The sequence below is a fragment of the Pezoporus wallicus genome, unplaced genomic scaffold (assembly GCF_028554395.1).
Source record: "Pezoporus wallicus isolate ANWC-B61680 ecotype Strahan unplaced genomic scaffold, APGP_CSIRO_Pwel_v1 scaffold_2146, whole genome shotgun sequence".
In the NCBI taxonomy this organism is placed as follows: Eukaryota; Metazoa; Chordata; class Aves; order Psittaciformes; family Psittacidae; genus Pezoporus; species Pezoporus wallicus.
This window is the reverse complement of record NW_026639769.1, coordinates 1,529,504-1,547,124: the sequence shown is the minus strand read 5'-3', so window position 1 is coordinate 1,547,124 and position 17,621 is coordinate 1,529,504. Positions and strand designations below refer to the sequence as shown.

The 17,621-nt window shown below is 40.6% G+C and overlaps 1 protein-coding gene across 1 annotated transcript in view; it reads right to left on the bottom strand.

Moving 5' to 3' along the window:
• The window catches only part of MNAT1 (MNAT1 component of CDK activating kinase), a 125,319-nt gene that overhangs the window by 11,450 nt on the left and 96,248 nt on the right, over positions 1-17,621 (bottom strand). The window lies entirely within an intron of this gene.

Sequence of the window (17,621 nt, the reverse complement as noted above, 5' to 3'; positions counted from 1 at the left end):
AAGAACCCAAAGTTATTTTCTTTAGGCAGTATCTGAAAAGCGTAATTGCTGAAAGCAAAAAGACTGCAGTTTGAATGATGCTATTTAAAGATGAGACTCTTCAGGTCAAAAGAAGGTGAAAAAATTAGCCTGCCTGGTATCGCAGCTGACTAATGCATTAGACCCTCTGCTGCTTCAGTTTCTGGTTGCTGCTGATCAGGTCAGCATTTCAGTCTGATGTTAAGGATCAAGTTTACAGCTCCCAGCCATGCTGGCATATGCTCCTTAGGAAGACCTGGAAGAGGTGCCAGGGAGAAAAGTGAGGAGAGCAGGAGCTAGGAGCAAGAGCTTCTCCTCAAAACCACAGCTGGGCTAAGAATTAGGATCATCTGCCCAAATCACACACTGCCCTTTGGCTGAGCTCTCAGACAACAACCTACAAAGGAACTAATTAGCCCCACTCTGTATCACAGAGCAGTCAAAGACAGCTCACATGGGTGGAGGGGAGAAGGGAAACAGTTGCTCTGTTCCCTTGAAAATATTCGTATCACAGAAAGACGGAAAAAAACCCACTCCTTCAGTTCTAAGCAGTTTCCTTCTATCTGTCAACATATGGTAGGAGCTATTATTATTTGGCTTAAATACAAAGTATCATCAAGCCTATTTTTCTATTTTAACAGTTTGACATTTCTATTGTGAAATCTGGGTGCAATTATATGGATGTTATTGTCCTTCTCTATTGTGCCCTGATGGAATTTCTAGAGGGGAAAAAGCAGTGATGACGGGAGATTTTCATTTTACTCTTCTAAAAAGACAATGAGTTAAGTGTCTAAATAGAATCACTATTTTATATCATTTCTGTTGAATTAATTTTTATTCTCTGCTGCTTTCAGTCTAATACAGTTTCCTGAACCAGCAGGAGCACAGGTATGAAAACAGAAGTGTGTTGAGTTCGGCAGAATAATCTTTTGGTTTCACCTAAAGGAGAAAAGTGCTAACAGAGTTATAACAACCCACCTTGCAAACTGCATCCTCAATAAGTGTATGCAAAGAAATTATGTGTACTGACTGAACTGCTTCTCAAACCCTCTGATGCAGAAAATGCATTTTCAAACATTTACAGAGAGTGACGAGTGACTGGGGGATTATTAATAAATACTTACATTTAATAAATTATCTGGTGATATCCTGCTGAGGAGAGAACTCACATTAACACTAGGTGGCAGAAGGCTCTGTCACATTGAAGACACCTGGCAAACACACTCATTGATCTAGACTTCAGCTTTGATAGGTGATTTTAGAAAAGCTAAGGGGAAAACAGTTGACAGCAAAACAGCTATAAAATCCATTTTCTATCTGCTCTTCCAGTTCTAATTCTGGCTCTGACACCTTTAGTGCACATCATTTCACTGTTTTAAAAGATCACTGGCTATCCCTGAATCTGATAACACTTTCTAAACTTGAGCCTTAAATCACCTCTTATTCAATTCATGTGCAATTCTGTATGTGACAGGTGATTCCATTAAGCTTTTATTCAAGTAAGAGAGGCATTCACAGTTTAAAGAAATAAATGGTCATTAGGGCAAGTACACAATAAAAACATACACTGCTAGTTACCTTGAAAGATACTTGAAACCTATCTTGGAGTGCTGTAACAAGCACACTTCTGCAGCTGAAAGAAAACCAACAACCCTCAAGCAAACTCATTCAAAACTGCTCAAGACTTGTGGAAGAGGTCTCCTAAAAATGGCAGCTGCTCCTTCATGGAGATGCACTTTCAAGAGATACTTTTGTAATGACATATAAAATTTCTTGGTGCCAATTGGTTTATCCTACATTTACATATTTAATCCTTTAAGAAGTGTTTATGCTTGACTTTCATTTACTGTGGCCACCCTCTTTCCAACTAACCTAAGTTTCTCTTTCATCTAGCCTAAATCAAGTATACAAAGGGTAGAAAAAATTTTAATTTCCAGGAAAAAAGAGGCAAGTGAAGAAATACTAGCAATCACAACTCAAAGGCAGTATACAAAAAAGAATTTGCTGAGTGGGCTCTAACAGCCTGGATGGAAAAGAGAGCAAACAGCAACGTCAGATGTAAGGAGGAAGCTGTAAACAGAGAGAGGAAAAGTAGAAGACAAGCAATGTCTAGATGTTGACAAAAGGGCTGGGAGGAGAATAAGCTATTTCCTTAGCCAAGTAAGTTAGAGTTGACAGCAAAAGTTTTCTAGATCACTGTGGCTCCACTGCTTTTACACTTGCCAACCAGTAACGTCCCAGATTTACAGCACTTGAGGGCTGGGCTCCACAAGTGTGGCTGGTGCCAACGAAATGCTCAGTAGCATTGTGGTGGGTTATTCTGCACCTCTAGACATGGAGAACCTTTGTGTTTAGATATAGTACATTTTATCATTCACAGTTATCAGCAGTGGAAATTGTCATCTAAGCAGTAAAAGATGCTGTTGAAGAAACAGGACAGATTGGTTAGAAACTAAAAATCATTTTGGCCATGACAAGTCATCTCACTGCCCATTCTGAAGGTGAGGGATCAAGCCACCCTTTGCAAATTGCTGAGAGTCAGAATAATCAATAGTAGGTATGAAAAGTCTACTTGCCAAGGCTACAACCACTGCCAGCAGATTATTAATGCATCTGTCTGCATTCTTTAATGTTTCCTAAGAAGCAACTATGTTAACTGAAAAGGTGTGATGTGTCACCAGCCCTTCTCCTCTCTCCTTTTCATTTTCTCTCTATATTAAAACCTTGGCTACCAAAGAAAACAATCATGTTTCACCTCATCTTTTCCCAGCTTTTCTGAAGTTCAGTTCCTGCTCTATAGCAATATATACAGTCTAAGTACTATCCCTGACAAGCTGTTTGACAACCCTAAGCTGCACATCTATTTTACTCCCAGAGCTTTGGAGTTGGTAGGGCTTAGATGGGAAATGGAGACCAATTAAAATAAACATAGACAATATCAATGAATTCTTCAGAAACACACAAGACAAGCAAAATGAAACACTACTGGCTTTTGCCCACAATTAGAATACAGCCCATCTCACAGGCTGAACGCTCTGGCTGAGGTCCAGAAAGATACTTAAGCACATGTCTTATTTTAAGCATGTGAGCAGTCTCATTGATTTTTTCACCCATGCCAGTAAGAATATTCAATGCGCTTAAAGTTAAGCACATTGTTAAGTGCCTTCCTGGATCAAGGCCAGGCTATTTAGCCCTTGCAAGAGTTAGTCTACAGAATATTTACCATTATTTTAACATCTCAAGACTTACTCTGAGATAAAGTTTTATGGTGTATGGAAATATTTCATTCATCAAGTATCACACAAGCAATGACTGGTTTACAGCAACCTTCAGGGAACAGATATTCTTCCTCTTCCCCCATCTTCTAAAGCAGTAACTGGAAGGATTATCAAGACACATACAAATACACTGATAAAGAAAATCAGATTTGGAAGGGGAGCTGGCAGTCTTACTGATCTGGAAAGCAAAACTAGCCCCATAGTGAAAAGGTGACAGACATACTAATTTTCAGTGAAAACTAAAGTCATTTACCAATATCCCATTCAAATACCAAGTCCTGTCCAGCAAGATTGAAAAATGAGCTAATTGTTGACTGAAATGAATTATCACAATAAGGACACATTATTTAAAAAATCCATTTTTTTCCTCCTTCCTTTTGCATCTGGATGAAGGTAAAATTCAATGAAAGACCTGTTAGTGCCTCCTCAAGATGATCTCACCACATCAGAGCACTTCACAGAGATCAAAGGCACAAAACCCACTCTTGCTTTGTTACAAAGGAGTGCCATTTGCTTTGTTACAGACAAGTGCATTATTATCTGGTTGGCATTATCCAAGTTCACTGTCCTACTTCATGTAAGAACTAGAGAAAGGCATTTAACATAAGGAAAGCTGTCCTGGGTCAGACCACTGCTCCCTCCACCCCAGCCATCCTACTCCAGAAGCAGAAAAAGGAGCACACAGGAGCCTGAGTGCTCCAATGGGACCAGCACAACACTATGACCGCTTGCTCCTATTTTATAAGCAGAGGTAATTTTTTCTTTCAGTACTTGTTTCTTCCTGGAAAGTTTAAACTCAGTAGTGAAGTTATATAATTGACAGGGTGATACAGGAACACAAAGCCAATTTATAACTAGATCACCTCTTTGATGTCTCAGGTTGACTCACAGCTGTATTACTCATCATAGAATTATAGAATCATAGAATAGTTAGCGTTGGAAAGGACCTTAAGATCATCTAGTTCTGGGCTCTGTCCCCTTTACTCCCTGCCCTCCATGAGGTATTTTCACACACTGACAAGATCCTTCTGAGCCTTCCCTTCTTCAGATTAAACGGTTCCAGCTCCCTCAATCTCACCTCACAGATACCACATGTCCTTACTCTCACCAGTGTATCCATTTCTCTTGCACTGAGGAGCCCAGGACAGGATCCAGCACTCCAGATGTGTCTCCCGCCAGGGCTGAGCAGAGGGGAAGGATCACCTTCCTTGGTGAACACTCTACCTAATGCAGCCTGGAGGCCACTGGCCTTCTTTCCTGCAAGGACACATTGCTGGCTCATGGTCAGCTTGGCATGCTCCAAGGCCATTCACGCAAATCTGCTTTCCAGCTGGTCAGTCCCCAGCTTGTGCTGGCGCATGGGGTTATTATTCCTCCCCAGGTGCAGGACTCTGCATTTCTCTTTGCTGAACTTCACGAGATTGCTGTCTGACCATTTCTCCTGCCTGTCAAGGTCCCTTTGAAGGGCAGCATAACCATCTGACGCACATGCTGCTCTGCTGAACTTCGTATCACCTGCAAACTTGCTGAGGGTGCACTCTTTCCCTTCAGCCCAGGTAATGAAGATGCTAAGCAATACTGGTCCCAGTACTGACCCCTGGGGTGTAGTACTGGGTTCTGTTTTGCTTTGAAATCCACAACATAAACAGGTATGTTAATGCCACTAGTTTGTATTGGTTTAACTAATTCCCATTTTTTTTATTAAGATGGTTAAATGAGCACAATATTTACATGTACAAGAATCGAGTCTGTTTCTGAACAGTATCTGCTACTTTAACTCATTCTTAAGAGTTAATTTCCTTTAAGAAAAGTTCAAAAATCGTTTATGACTTCAAAAGAAAATACATACTTTTCAAACTGCTTTAGTATGTAATAAAGTCCCCCATTTATGTTAGTTAAGAAATCATTTCTGTGAACAAAATTGCACCTTTGCTTGAAGAAATAAGAGCAACAAGAAAGCTGTATTCCAGAACTGGGATTATAGCCAGCTCATGATGGAAAAACATTGAATGCTTATGACATAATTAGTGTTACAGCATTTGCTGCCAGAATTACAAAAATTAGTTTTAAAATGATGCCCTAAAAGAATGTTTTTTAACTGAACTGAAAGCACATTCCAAGAAATGTGAAAAAACAAACATACCACGATTCCAAATCTAAATTCTGCACACTAAGGGCTTGTTTTAGTACGAGTACACTTAATGGCTGAATAAAGTTTCTCAAAAAATTATTTTAAAGATAATGAATGCCTGATTTCCAAAAGAGTCACATGAAATTTCATCACTGACTCATGTAAAACTAACCTCAAACTTAACCAAACAGAACTGTGATCAATATTGTGTCAATCTGAAAATATCTGGGTTTTAAGGCAACAAAACCAGATGCAAGGATGAGTAAAAAGTTGGAATCCACAAATGGAATGGAGTTCTTTGCCACTGAAAGATCCGGAAAAGTTAATACTGACAGGGAGAAGCCATAAGAATGACAAGTCTTTATAGCGTTGCCGCATTTAGTAGGAAGAGAGTCAAGTGCAGGTGAAATAAAAAGGAGCTGGTTTGTTGTTGTTGTTTATTTTATATTAGTTTGTTATTGTTCTGGGGGGTTGTTTATTTTTTTTCTTTTAAAGATGGCATCCTCCACTTCTAAGCAGCTTGGGGCATGGACTGTTCTTCCACACACCTCTAAATCACTGTACACTGCCTAGTACAACGGACTTGTGTTGTACATTTGCAGGCACTTTTGTAAAGCAAAACGCAGCAATAAATAAAAAAAACTCCAACCACATAAAATATAAAGTGTCAGATTTACCGACATACTCTTGAAAAAGCCAGAGGAGTTACTAAACAGTAAGACACAAAAAGGCCAACTACATATGGTAGAGTTGTGCTACAAAATAAAAGGACACTGGAAACAGATTCTACCTTTACTGAGAAAAAAAAGAAGACAGGTTTTTCTTTTGTTCTTTTTTTTTTCTTCCCTAAAAACCACTGAGCCCCTTGCAACCTTAATCAGTGACTCAAAGGGCTCATCCAGTGAGAAAGAAGCCCATCCACTGGACAAAACCCTAACATTTACCAGCCAGACAAGTCTTCTTCACTGGCAAAAACTCTCTCTTGTGACAGGTTTACCTTTGTTCTGCTGCAACATGTGACTACGTGTAGAACTTATCAGGGAGAGGGAATGTGGTCTGGTTACCCAGTCTAACTATGGATAAACTTTAATATATCAAAGAGACATAGACCCTTGTAACTGTAGCATGGATACGCTGTTGGGCATGCTGTTTGTACAAAAGTGTGCATGTACTAACATGCATGTGCACGCACTGCCCACCACTGTGCTCTGTCATACATCACAATGTCAGAGGAATGTGATAGGGGATAAAAAGTTGCCTATATCCACCCCTTTTTATTATTTATAATATTTCATTTCTTGGCAAAAAAGACTTCTCATGCGGCGGAAAAAAACCACTAACTGAAACCAAAAACTGAGGGGAGGGCGGCAGAGTGGAGAAAATGGGAGTTGTATTCCTCAAAACAATAACCCCTACACCATGACAGCCTTGCTGGCTCCTTTTCTACTGACAGGAAATTTCTGTAACAGAATAATGTGATGCTGGAACACAAAACTGCACAGCTTCATATGAGACAGCCTATAGTCCTGACCAGGGATTAACGAATCAAGTAAAAAGCCCAGTCCTCTCCTTTGCCTTTCAAATACTAAAAACTTAGAATGTGACAGAAACCTGTTGAGTTTGACAGGGTTTAAATTATATTGATATGAAGTAGAAGAAGCAGAACAGCTAAAACTGGCAGAAAAATTAAAAGCCCAGGACTTCATTGCTTCATAGAGATCCCTGAAAGTCTCCATCTTCACAAAACGAGGCAGAAAATCCAAGAGGAACACAGAAGGGCAATGGATTTACGAGGTCTGAGAATCCCACAACAAAGATGCAATTGATCTAGTTTGATTTAATTACTTTATCCTTGAAAGTTTAAACAAGAAAAAAGTAAAATTAAAACACAGAAAGCACATCCTAGAAAAGCACTGTAAATACTGTGCTTTAGGCAAGGCATGTCTCCCTCCCCACCCCTGGAAAGTTGTCTAGCATTTGGCATAACTCGAAGGAACAATCTTCTCCCCTGGTGAAGTCATAGAATCACAGAATAGTTAGGGAAGGAAAGGGCCTTAAGATCATCTAGTTCCAACCCTCCTGCCATGGGTAGGGACACCTCACACTAAACCATGTCACCCAAGGCTCTGTCCAGCCTGGCCTGAACACTGCCAGGGATGGAACATTCACAACCTCCCTGAGCAACCCATTCCAGGGCCTCACCACCCTTACAGTAAAGAACTTCTTCCTTATATCCAATCTAAACTTCCCACGTTTAAGTCTGAAATCGTTATCCCTTGTCCTATCACTACAGTCCCTAATGAGGAGTCCCTCCCCAGCATCCCTATAGGCCCCCTTCAGACACTGGAAGGCTGCTCTGAGGTCTCCACGCAGCCTTCTCTTCTCCAGGCTGAACAGCATCAACTTTCTCAGCCTATCTTCAAGTCAATCTTGAGGTCAATTAACTTCACTGTGTCTGTATCATCTGTCAGAGCTGAATCTGCCATCTTCATGTCTGACACAAGCTTCTACACTTACTGAACAGATCAAACAAGTTTTAAAGAAATCACTGTGCTTTAAAGGGAAGTTCCATGGTTATGGCAAGTCAGAAAGCTGCAACACAGAAGGTGAGTGATTATTATATTAGTACATGATACACTCCCCTAGAATATTAAAGTACACTGGATATTTGTACAGGAGTTTAACTTCTTTCATGCAATTTCCTCTTTCATTATGAAACTCCTTTAGTCTTCAATCATCATAAACATCTGTACAAAATTAAAGATAATTTTCCTGCTTTGTGCTCTTAAAATGCTTAATTTCTCATATCATTAATATATAAAAACTCCTTGTTACAATGAGAAATTTAAGAAACAGTGTGGGCCACTGCTTTAACATACAGAAACAGGCACATGAATGTTTGTGCACAAACATGCAATGAATGTTATAACCACCCTTTTTTCTTAAGACTACGTAACACACTAGGGCTTTATGCATCACTGTACAATGTGATGTCACTGGATTACATGTCATGACATACTCTTTGGTATCATTAAACCAAGGGCCAGATCTCATCATGTTTTATGGCCACTATAACTCAAGTCCAAACTCATTTCCCATTAGCCCCTATATAATGTTTGTTGTACCTCAATGTATAAACCTCCAAATTAAAGGCAGCAGAGGAGAGAAAGATAACGCATATGATGTACTTAATGCAGTTCTTCAGTTAAAATGAATGCTAAATGAATACACAGCAGCACGGGAGATAATGCAGGTGTTTAAAAAACTTCTCTATTGAAATGCATTTCCTTGTAATCGACCGTTAAAAGCAACTGAACCAGTACTCCAGCTGTCCCAGATGGCAGCCAGGAATGGGGAGCACTCACTAGACGCGTATATAAGGAAACAATGTCGGCGTCTCTCTGGACCTATACTTCTCAGGTTTTAAGCTCATGAGCAGCTTGGAAGAGCTTATTACAGAGGAAAACAGGTCACTTTTATTTGGGCATGGACCTGCACTGAAGTAAAAAGCTATATTCTACACAAAAGCACTCTGACATTCTTTTGAGAAAGAGGGTTTGGTCAAGTGAAATTTCTTTACCACCAAAATAAAGCTAATAATTTCTATTGAGCTGGTCAACCGCAGTACATCACACATGACAGGCTGCTGATGTGATTTAAGGGAAGAGAGCAAAGGACCATATCGATCTCTCATCATCAGGGCAAGCACTCTAGTAAGATGACTTTAAAGTAGCTATATGGAAGTACCGTATTATCGGCCACACAAGTGCTACAGAGGTTTTCAAAGACTTCAATAATATTTTGGCGCATAAATCTACTATGGGCTAATGTGATGCCCCTCATAGAATCAAAGAATCATAGAACAGTTAGGGTTGGAAAGGACCTTAAGATCATCTAGTTCCAACCCCCCTGCCATGGGCAGGGACACCTCACACCATGTCACCCAAAGCTCTGACCAACCTGGACCTGAACACTGCCAGGGATGGAGCATTCACAACCTCCCTGGGCAACCCATTCCAGTGCCTGACCACCCTTACAGTAAAGAATTTCTTCCTTATATCCAATCTAAACTTCCCCTGTTTAAATTTTTTTTAAGTTTCTGCTCTTTCATAGCCCCAGTTGATGGAACCTTTGTAGTACAAGAAATTCTCAGTTGGAGCAATCCCAAGCACAGCTACAGGCTGGGCAGAGAAGAGATTCAGAGCAGTCCTGCGGAGAAGGACTTGGGGGTGTTGGTGGATGAGAAAATGAACAGGAGCTGGCATCAGTGTGCGCTTGCAGCCCAGAAAGCCAACCGTATCCTGGGCTGCATCAAAAGGAGCATGACCAGCAGGTCGAAGGAGGTGATCCTGCCCCTCTACTCTGCTCTCATGAGACCTCACCTGGAGTATTGTGTGCAGTTCTGGTGTCCTCAACATAAAAAGGACATGGAACTGGTGGAACAAGTCCAGAGGAGGGCCACGAGGATGACTGGGGGACTGGAGCACCTCCTGTATGAAGATAGGCTGAGAAAGTTGGGGCTGTTCAGCCTGGAGAAGAGAAGGCTGTGTGGAGACCTCATAGCAGCCTTCCAGTATCTGAAGGGGGCCTATAGGGATGCTGGAGAGGGACTATTCATTAGGGACTGTAGTGATAGGACAAGGGATAACGATTTCAGACTTAAACATGGGAAGTTTAGATTGGATATAAGGAAGAAGTTCTTTACTGTAAGGGTGGTGAGGCACTGGAATGGGTTGCCCAGGGAGGCTGTGAATGCTCCACCCCTGGCGGTGTTCAAGGCCAGGCTGGACAGAGCCTTGGATGACATGGTTTAGTGTGAGGTGTCCCTACCCATGGCAGGAGGGTTGGAACTAGATGATCTTAAGGTTCTTTCCAACCCTAACTGTTCTATGATTCTTTGATTCTGTAAGTACCACATTCAAATTAGTTTCATAGGTGCTACAGCAAGAAAAAAATATTTAAGTGCAATTTACACAGATCTCAAGAAATAAGTTTAAGTGGGGATTCATTATCTGACAAGGTATTTTCCCTGCAGGGGTCTTGTTTTATCCCAGTGATTCTCAACAACTTTCATCTACGATTTGAAAGAAAATATAAGTCACTCCTTGTAAAAGGTACAGGTGTCAAAAAATCTGAGGGGGCTGGGAAAACAGATAAATTATTCAGACTAATCTACAGCATTTACTAATACAGACTTCTTCCAACTAGAGACAGTTCAATAGCAAATGTCATGCAGCTAGGAGCAAAGAACACACAAGTCACAGCACTACACAAAGTAGTAAATACTGGAAACACCACAGAGGTAACAGTGGCCAACTTCCAGAACCTGAACTCTGGTTACTTCTGTAGCTAAGGAGGTGGATACATACACAAAGTAATACAAGTAGAGAAATGGGGACGAAAAACAAAACAAAAAAGGAAGGACTTACATATGGAGTGATGCCGAACTACCAAGGAAGGTATTCTGGTGCATAACTGCCTTTGAGGATTTTAGCCTACTTGATTTAACGAAGACTACAGAGGAATCTGGGACAGGATCAGATCTGATCCATCTCTCTGGGTGGTCGAGCTCCTCCTCTGCAGTTCTGCAAGCACCTTAACAAACAGCACACACTGCCCCGTTCGCCAATACGTCCTTTCACACTAACACTGTGCTTCCAACATCTTTCCTTCTCTAGTCTGATTGTTCTGAGCTAGTGTTTTTAACCAATTCACATCCTGCAGTTCAGTAAAACTAGCACAATAGATTCTTCATTCAATCAGCTGCTCTAGAAAATGTTACCTTTGTCTATTCAGTACTCAACCTGTTTTCCTTCAATAAGCTCTCTGAGCATTAGCTTCTCTCTTCTGGGGCAAAACACCTATCTGCAGCTGTAGTTACTAAAACAATCAATGCACTGTCACTGCCTACAGAAACACTTAATATCACAGCAATAGCAACAAGGAATTATTACACTGTAAATGTAAAATTATATATAATGATATATGCATACACACATATGCACGCAGAAACATATATATCAGTAACATCATTCCAGCAGAAATTTCAGCTCTTCTGAGTGCCCAGTGTGCTCTCAGAGCAGTTATTTTTGATGCTCTAAATCCTACCCTCTTCTTGGAAGAATTTGTGGTTTCACAGCAATTTCTTCAGCACTGTGCAAGGAAGTAGGGAGCTTCTGGGAGCTCTCATTCCTCCTTGCACTACCCTCACCATGCGGCAGCTATTCTGAGAACACATAAACCTGAGGAAAAGGCAAAATTTCTGTAAACAGCTCATTAAGAGAAAATGTAATCAATGAGTTTATGTGTGGGGTGGAGAAAAGGGAGAGGAAAGAAGGTGAAAGGAATCAAGGAGCACACATACTTATTTAGATGTCACTTTCCCATTACTTCAAGTTATTTTGCTAAATTCAGCACATCTTCTGAGCCTTTTTTGTTGAGGTGTTTTTTTGGTTTTGTTTTGGGTTTGGTTTTTTTGAGTTTTTTTTTTTTACATGAGAAGGATTTTAAAGCCTCTCCTTTATTTGTGTTCCTGGCTTTTCATATTGTTTTTGCTTTCTTAAGGAAACTGGCAGCTGACATGCTGTTCTAAAAACAAGTCACAATTATTTAGCAGTGTTGCCACTTCAAACACGAGGCTCAGCTGAAACTGCCGTGCGGCAAGACAATGCTGTTTCAGCTGCTGGAGCCCTCAGAAAGGGCAAAAAAATGCTGAATAAAACCAAAATATAAGTCATGAGTCAACAAAACCTCTGGGATTTGTTACAAATAATTATCCTTCAGAGCAGCCCAAAAGAGAGGATGCACTGTTCTTTGAAAATGCCAGTAGCCTGTATTATCACCTCCACCCAGCCATTCCATCTTATGTGGCCCTCCCTGGTGTAAGTAGCAAATACCCTCCAGACTTCTCTGGAGGTCAAGACTAGAACCCCTGCTGCACTTACCTTTCACTCTTGGGCAAATGCTGACACTTACATGAAACTCCACTACTGTGCTGCTATTCCCATGGAAACAAGATTTGTGCACATGCATGAGGAAGGAGCAAACTGGACCCATACACAAGCATTGAAATCCATTCACCAAGTATTTTTCTAAGGGGATAAAAAAAAAGCATGAAAAGAAAAGACACTGATTTTCAGATCTTAAATTCCCAGGGCAGACAGCCCATAAAACCTGCTACCACAGCACATATGGGCAGTTGATCTAAGCAGATAGAGCCATTTTTTTCAGTACTTCCGTTCTGAAATACAGGAAAGTCAACTAGCAGCCAACAGCTCCCAGCAAAGCCAAATACCTACTAACTGGGCTTGATGAACAGCCTGCAGCACTAGCACACTGCTTCACTGCCACAGCTCTCTGTCATATAGGTAGCTGCATTCCTTTGCTCCATTTGCAAACATCCCTGAGCCATGTTAAGCACACTCCACTATTATATGAATGTGCCTGTGAGCACACACAGCTCACCCACTGTGCTGCAAAAGAAAAGTAGCATCCACACATACTGCCCAAGGGTAGGAACAAAGGCATTTCTATAGATCTAAACTTGTTCCCACCAAAGCCGCTATAAATTCCCTCTGCAGGGCCAGAAGGGGACCTGCATGGACTTTCATTTATTTTTAAAGCTGCCGCCCTCAGCACCCAAGCAATAGGAATTTGTCAGAACAGCACCTTGACCCTAGATCCAAAACCAAGTCAGGGAATATGTGAGCTTCCTGTGGCTCCTAGGAGAAGGCAGGGTAGGAGTCTGGCTGCAAGAATTCATGAAAAATGGCAAGGAGGGCAGTTGTTGCACTGAATGAACATTGCTGTCATGGCCAGGGTCAGTACCAGCTGTTAGGACACTACTGAGTACTCACCTATTTGTAGAATTGGCTGACACCAGGTTTTTATGTTCTTCTGCAGCCCATGCTTTTCCAAGCACATTTAAGGGCTGGATAAACAGAGCAAATACAGCAGATCTAAAAAGTCTGTAGATTACTTCTGGGTGAGTGAGAACGAGAGAGAAGTTTCACAAAAACAGTAATTTTACTGTCTGCTCTTAGACAAAAGCCAAAAGATCAAGAAAAAGGATCCTGTGGCCTGGACTGCTCAAGGCACAGGACTACTCATTCACAGCAGACTTTTGAAAGCAAATTTCCCTACTGTACTCACACCTTCCAAACAGTATTTGCTTCTCTTCTGGTGAGGAAAAAAAAAAAGTAGGGTGCACCTACACCATGGAATAAGGGGGGGGGGGGGGGGAGGGAAGAAAAAAGGCACAATTTTCTTTCCATATTTTAGATTGTTTGCAGACTATGTATCTGTGGGACCTTTAGCTCCAAAATAAACTGTGTGCTGAAGAATGTCTGGAACAGCAGAGGTTTTATGCTTCCAAGTTTGAGATGGCCTCAGAGTGCAGATCTCCTTTTCTCTCTCGTTTCTGGAATGCTTTTTGACAATTAACAGAATCAATGACCACAGAGCAAGAAATCTGCCCAATCCATCAGGACCTAAATATGAAAATTGGAGGAGGAGAGAGGGAACCTTCTAATGACAGGAAGGGGAGAAGAGGTGTAGTTTTTTTTGGCTTTACTCATGAGCATTTCCTCATGAATTCTGGAACAGAGTCAGGAAATAAAGATAGCAGCCAGAACTCACCTTCTGCATCTTTTTAAGGGAGAACTAGATACACGCAGCAGTAGCAAATAAAGGAAATACATGACTAACCTTCTCTATGCAAGGCAGATGCTACCCCAGTACAGAGAGCTGGCATAAAACCAAGATATAGAGGCTGTTTGGCAAACTCTCAATAAATATTAAAAACAAAAGTCCAATGATATCTGCATTTTTTCCGAAGTTGATGGAAAAATTAAGGCATGTGTTGATACTTCTGGGAACAGAGGAGTTACCAAGATTCCCGGGTTTAGGGGAAAGAACAAACAGATGGAGAAACTACCTGTTATCTTGAATCTCAATTAACGTCAACAGAGAAAAGAGAAGAGCACCTGCATTGGAGACAGGACCACAGAACCTTTTCTATCTTTCCAGAAAGGCTTGCCTGACTTTTTGAAATGAGAGAGCAGAGGTGCCTAGAGTCTCGTCTGGTGGAGTAATGCCAGCAATGCCTAAGACACTGGATGTCCTCTTTCTATGGGGTTCACCCTCTTCTCCTCTCTCCCCATTGCAGGTATATTCCTTGCTACTATCCAGCCTACAAGGACAGTGGAAAAGGAAAGAAGAGAGACTACTTTGTTTTAAACAGAAGGTAGTTGTCATGCTCTGTGTTGCGCATATATATATTCTTTTTATATATATTCGTCTGCTGAGGAACAGTGGAGATCAAGTGCACAACCACCCCCTGAAATTAGTAGAATGTTAAGAGTATGGAGAATATGCTCACCTTAAGCAGCATCTTAGAAGAAATACCACCTCATCAATACATCAAGACAACAGAAGTCTGGAACTCTAAGCAAAAAACCTATCCCTGCACCAAATCTGGATTAATGGGTCCTTAAAAAACAGTTACTAAAATAGAACTTTTATTTTAAGTAGAAATATTTCAAATACAGAAAAACACAATCACTTCTAGTTCAAAAGTAACCAAGCATGTAGCAAGAGTATTACATCAACTTAAATAATAAATCTAACCTGTTAATATTTTCAACGCTATACTTTGTACTCACACACTTTTGAATTACTCTAACACTATTTTAAAACAAATCCTTTCACTGAAGAAAATATCAATATATCAAAACTATTTTTTAAACTAATGAGCTTCCCCTTTTGCAAAGCAATTACTCTAAGTACTGAAACCGTTTCCATGGCACCCTCCACATCACCATGACAAATACCGGCAATAGCTGGATTTAAAACAAACAAACTGAAAGCCCCCAGTCAGCAGCACTTGACTCAAGGAAAAACATTAAATGTTTTCAAGCAGAAGAATTGGAAAACTTGCTCTTACTGAAAGAAAGAAAAGTATGTACGCACACCTGCTGTTCTATCAATCTAAGCAGGAAACCATTTCACTGCTGCATCATAAGTAGAAGAAAAGTGCTTATTAAAACATTAATCACAGTCCATTATATTCTGACTCCATGCCAGAAGTTCCCATTACATCACTGAAAATATCTATTAACCAAAACCTGATTTTGACAAGTTACAGAAGTGTAGTGTTTAGGATTTAGTAATGTAAAAGTCAGTTTTAGAAGAACAGTTACACAATTGATTTTGCAGTGGCAAGCAAGTATAATTAATTGTTTTTGTGACATTTATTACTGCAATGGGGTTGATTTAACTGGTGTTTCTACTGTAAAATTCTTCAAAAATTATTTCAAACTTCATCTACTTTTATTAAACACATTTATTGTGAAGGTATTTAATACCCGGGGCTGGCTAAATAATTTTAAAGTGTGCTGGATATACCAGTACATGTAAAACTGTATTGTCTTGTGTAAATATGGGCCTTGTTTAGAACTACGTCTCACAGGAAATTATGCCAAATGAAAACCATCTCCCCTTCTCCTCTCCCACTGAAAAGGATTTATGTTTTTACATTTAATACCAGTTAGGTAAAGAAACAAAAATATGGTGGCGTTACCTTCAGGCCTCAGCAATAGTTCATCTGTGAAGTCCGATTATGTTCAAACCCCTATTTTGTTATTACAAATGTGGCCTAACTTGAATGCATACATTTGCAAGAGAGAGAAGCAAACAACTCAATTCCTTCTGGAAGTCTGGCTCTATGTGTGCTGTTTATCTAGAACAGTTTTCAACTAACTATTAAGCAAGGCATTAAAAACAAAGCCATGAAAACCAGTTCCTAAATGCATGTAGGTAATTTCCAGCCAGACAACTTGACTGCAGGTACGTTCTTCAACCCTTGTAGGCAGCCCCACTAAAATTAAAACAATTCAAAGCTGTAGAGCATCATAAGAAACATGGATTATGTCCCTAACCCAAGGGAGGAAAAAAAAAAAGAGCATTTTTAAGACCATGCTGAATTAATAACGGCTTCTGTAGCCATCTGTTTAGTGCCACCAATCTTCACAAGACTGCTGCCTGTTCAGGCATCAGTCCTCTCTTTCTTAGCTCAAGTGGGTGCTGCCGCAGGCTCCATGTGTGTAAATGGACAGGTTTACTGGCCTTGCTGTGGGGTGTACTAGCTGAGGCAAAGCACTGCACAGACAGCACCACAAGCCAGCTTCAGTATTGCCAGCAACCTAACTGCAGGTGTCAAGCAACCAGGTAACATCTCAATCATTTGATACAAAGGCTTATTTGAAATGAAAGCAGTAGCCGATTACAATGACCAGTATTTAAAGAATTCATTGAACATACACCCATCCTGCAAATAACCGGTGTTTAAGAGACTCTGAATTAAAAGCACCTCATGTCATTAGCGTTCATGATGAATAAAAGGGGTCCAGAACACACAAAGCTAAGAACAGCTATGCTTTTGGGGCATTTGTTTATTTGTGAAAGGCTTGGGTTCCTCTTTTGCCCTCTTGACCCAACACACATGAGCCTCTAACTACAAAGACACACAAGACAATAACCTTTTACCTGTTCTTGGACATCTTTCAATTTCAAAGACCCAAAGAGCTTCAGTTTTCCCCTCCTTTCTAAGTTGTGCCATTACACCAGAAACGATGCAGTCTCATTTCTTACAGCTTGGTCTTGTGGGTGATCACAAGCTCCAGCTGAAGCTTTTTCTTGGGAAGGTAGAACATCTATGACATGTCTCACCCCATACAGCTTCTCTGGGCACCAATAAGACTCCTGATCACTGTGAGAAATGCTACTCATCGAGAAGAAAGCTGCAACAAAGCTATCTGAAAGGGGTTAAAGAATCACAAGCAACAGCTCAAAAAGCTGCACAAAGCTTCAAGCAAGACACTCTCATGCCTCTCTCCGCCATTTCAGGAAACTTGTAATTCAGCCATTTGATACCCAACCAAACAATTTTCGTTTGGAAGGCTGCTTCACAACTATGTTTATCAGTGTCAAAGTCAAGAAGATGCATCATTTCTGGCTTTATTTTCATCTATTTTGCTGGCCATCCCATTGAGTCTAAATGTTACAAATAACTCCCCCTTCTTGAAACAATAATGTTGAAGAGTCTAGGAAGCCTCTTCCTCTTTTCAGCCTTCCTTCTTGCAGTTTTATTACAATGGATTTTTACAATGCCGTAGAAGGCATATTAGAGGACCCTT